This window comes from Lontra canadensis, unplaced genomic scaffold (assembly GCF_010015895.1).
Source record: "Lontra canadensis isolate GAN:19392208 unplaced genomic scaffold, GSC_riverotter_1.0 scaffold127, whole genome shotgun sequence".
Classification (NCBI taxonomy): Eukaryota; Metazoa; Chordata; class Mammalia; order Carnivora; family Mustelidae; genus Lontra; species Lontra canadensis.
The window spans coordinates 892258-897026 of NW_022631121.1; positions in this window are offsets into that span (position 1 = coordinate 892258).

Here is a 4769-nt window from a genome sequence, read left to right on the forward strand (position 1 = left end):
AGGCTGTCCTAAGGGTGAAATACAAAGCCATCCAAGCCTCACTCAAAAAAAGAGAAAAATCCCAAAAACACGAACTATCTTTACACCTTAAAGAACTGGAACATCAACAACAAATTAAGCCTAACCCATGCATGAGAGGGGAAATAATTAAGATTAGAGCAGAGATCAGTGAATTAGAAACAAGAAATACAGTAGAACACATCAATGAAACTAGAAGCTGGTTCTTTGAAAGAATTAATGAGATCAATAAAACACTGACCAGACTTATCCAAGAGAAAAGGACCCAAATTAATCAAATTATGAATGAATGGGGAGCGATCACAACTAACACCAAGGAAATAGACATAATCATCAGAAATTATTACCAACAGCTATATGCCAGTAAGTTAAGCAACCTAGAAGAAATGGATGCATTCCTGGAAACCTATAAACCACTAAGACTGAAACAGGAAGAAATTGGCAACCTGAATAGACCAATAACCAGTAATGAGATTGAAGCAGTGATTGAAAACCTCCCAAAAACAAGAGTCCAAGACCTGATGGATTCCCTGGGGAATTCTACCAAACATTCAAAGAAGAAATAATACCTATTCTCCTGAAACTGTTTCAAAAAAACAAACAGAAGGAAAACTTCCAGACTCTTTCTACAAAGCCAGCATTGCCTTGATCCCAAAACCAGGTAAAGACCCCTTCAAAAGAGAGAATTTCAGACCAATATCCTTGATGGATATGGATGTTAAAATTCTCAACAAGATCCTAGCTAATTGGAACCAACAGTACATTAAAAGGATTATCTACCACGACCATGTGGGATTTATCCCTGGGATGCAAGGGTGGTTCAACATTCACACATCAATCAACATGATAGAAAACATTAATAAGAGGAGATACAAGAACCACATGGTCCTCTCAACTGATGCAGAAATTGCGTTTGACAAAATATAGGAACCTTTCCTGATTAAAACTCTTCAGAGCATAGGGATAGAGGAAACATTCCTCAATTTCATAAAATCCATCTATGAAAAACCTACAGTGAAAATCATTCTCAATGGGGAAAAACTGAGAGCCTTTGCCTTAAGATCTGGAACCTGATAAGGATGTCCACTCTTGCCACTGTTGTTCAACATAGTACTAGAAGTCTTAGCAACAGCGATCAGACAACTAAAAGAAATAAAATGTATCCAAATTGGCAAAAAGATAGTAAAACTCTCTCTTTGCAGTTGACACGATAATTTATGTGGAAAACCCAAAAGACTCCACCCCCAAATTACTAGAACTCATACAACAATTCAGTAATGTGGCAGGATACAAAATCAATGCACAGAAATCAGTTGCTTTCTTGTACACTAACAATTTAACTTTAGAAAGAGAAATTAGAGAATTGATTCCATTTACAATAACACCAAAAACCATAAGATACCTTGGAATAAACCTAACCAAAGACGTAAAGGATCTATATATTCTAGGAACTACAGAACACTCATGAAAGAAATTGAAGAAGACACAAAAAGATGGAAAAGCATTTCATGTTCATGGACAAAAGAATAAACATTGTTAAAATGTCTATGCTACCTAGAGCAATCTATACTTTCAGTGCTATTCTGATCAAAATACCAATGGCATTTTTCAAAGTGCTGGAACAAACAATCCTAAAATTTGTATAGAACCAGAAAAGACCCCGGATCACCAAGGAAATTTTGAAAAAGAAAAACAAAGCTGGGGATATCCCGTTGCCTGACTTGCTTTACTACAAAGCTGTGATCACCAAGACAACACAGTACTGGCACAAAAACAGACACATAGACCAAAGGAACAGAATAGACAGCCCAGATATGGATCCTCAACTCTATGGTCAAATAATCTCTGGCAAAGCAGGAAAATATATCTGGTGGAAAAAAGAGAGTCTCTTCAATAAACAGTGCTGGGAAAATTGGACAGCTATACACAGAAGAATGAAACTCGAGCATTCTCTTTCACCATACACAAAGATAAACTCAAAATGGATGAAGACCTCAATGTGAGACAGGAATCCATCAAAATCGTGGAGGAGAACTCTTTGACATCAGCCACAGCTACTTCTTTCAAGACATGTCTCCAAAGGTAAGGGAAACAAAAGCAAAAATGAACTTTTGGGACTTCATCAAGATAAAAAGCTTCTGCACAGCAAAGGAAACAGTCAACAAAACAAAGAAGCAACCCATAGAATGGGAGAAAGTATTTGCAAATGACACTACAGATCAAAGGCTGGTATCCAAGATCTATATAGAACTTCTCAAACTCAACTCCCAAAAAACAAATAATCATGTCAAAAAATGGGCAGAAGACATGAACACACACTTCTCCAAAGAAGATATACAAATGACTAACAGACACATGAAAAAATGTTCATCATCATTGGCCACCAGGGAAATTCAAATCAAAACCACATCGAGATACCACCTTATACCAATTAGAATGGCAAAAATTGACAAGGCAAGAAACAACAAATGTTGGAGAGACAGTGGAGAAAGGGGAACCCTCATACTATTGGTGGGAATGCAAGTTGGTACAACCACTTTGGCAAACAATGTGGAGGTTCCTCAAAAAACTAAAAATAGAGGTCCCCTATGACCCAGCAATTGCACTATTGGGTATTTATCCCAAAGATACAGACGCAGTGAAAAGAAGGGCCATATGCTCCCAAAAGTTCATAGCAGCAATGTCCACAATAGCCAAACTGTGGAAAGAGCCAAGATGCCCTTCAGCAGATGAATGGATAAAGAAAAGGTGGTCCATATATACAATGGAATATTACTCAGCCATCAGAACGAATACCCAGCTTTTGAATCAACATGAATGGGACTGGAGGAGATTATGCTAAGTGAAATAAGTCACACAGAGAAAGTTAATTATCATACAGTTTCACGTATTTGTCCAACATAAGGAATAGCATGGAGGACACTAGGAGAAAGAAGGGCAAAAGGAAGGGGGGGAATCAGAGGAGCTAGATGAACCATGAGAGACTATGGATTCTGAGAAACAAACTGGGGGTTTCAGAGGGGAGGGGGTGGGGGGATGGGTTAGCCTGGTCATGGGTATTAAGGAGAATATGTATTGCATGGAGCACTGGGTGTTAAATGCAAAAGAAATGATTCATGGAACACTATATCAAAAACTAATGATGTACTGTATGATGACTAACATAGCAAAATAAATGAATAAATAAATAAATACCAGAGATTTCATATTAAATAAATAAATGATCAAGAGAATTGATAAGTCTTTAGCCAGACCAATCAAAAAAAAAAAAAAAAGAAATCAGAAATGAACATCTAATACCACAGAAGTATAAAGGATTACAAGAGATTATGAAAAATTATATGCTAACAAATTGGAAAATCTAAAATAAATGGATGCATTCCTAGAAACCTATAACCTCCCAAGACTGCATCCAGAAGAAAAAGAAAATCTGAATAAGCAAATTCCAAGAAACACAATTCAATCAGTAATCAAAAAACTCCCAACAAACCGAAGTCCAGGACCAGATGGCTTCATTCTACCAAATTCTACCAAACATTTAAGGCAGAGTTATACTTGTTCTCAAACGATTATAAAAGATATAGGAGGAAGAAAATCTTCCAAATTTAATGTATGCAAGCATCATTACCTTGATACGAAAACCAGATAAATACACTACATAAGAAGAACTACAGGCCAGTATATGATGAAATTGGATGCAAAAATCCTCCACAAAATAGGAGCAAACAGAATCCAATAATACATTTTAAAAATCATTCACAAAGGGGCGCCTGGGTAGCTCAGTCGGTTTGGCATCCATCTTCGGCTCAGGTCATGATTCCAGGGTGCTGGCACTGAACCCGTCATCAAGCTCACTGCTCAGTGTGGAGCCTGTTTCTCCCTCTCCCTCTACCTACTGCTCTGCCTGCTTGTGCCCTCATGGTCTCTCTTTCTCTCTCCCTCTCTCTGTCAAATAAATAAATAAAAATGTTTTTAAAAAATCATTCACAATGATAAGGTGGGATTTATTCTTGGGTTACAAGGGTGGTCCAGTATTCACAAATGAATCAACATGATATATCACATCAATAAGAGAAAGGATAAAAACCACAGGATCATCTCAATAGATGCAGAAAAAGCATTTGACCATGTTCAACATCCATTCATAACAGAAACTCAACAAAGTAGGTTTAGAGGGAACATACCTCAAAATAATAAAAGCCATCTATGAAAAATCTACAGCTAACATCATCCTTAATGGTGAATTACTATAATCTTTTCCTCTAAGGTCAGGAACAAGACAAGAATGTCCACTTTCACCACTTTATTCAACATAATACTGGTAATCTAGCTACAACAATCCAACAAGAAATAAGATGCAACCAAATTAGTAAAAAGTGTAACTGTCACTCTTCTCAGATTACATGATACTCTATATAGAACACTCTGAAGACTCCACCAAACAACTACTAGAATTGATGAATGAATTCAGTAAGGTTGCAGGATACGAAATCAACATACAGAAACCCATTGCATTTCTACACACTAATAATAAAGTAGCAGCAAAATAAATTAAGAAAACAATCCCATTCACAATTGCACCAAAAAGAATAAAATACCTAGGAATAAACTTTACCAAGAAGGTAAAATATCTATACTCTGAAAACTATGTAACACTGATAAAAGCGAGGCTGATACAAGTAAATGCAAAGATATTCCATGCTCACAGAATCCAATAATATTGTTAAAACGTCCATACTACCCAAAGCAAT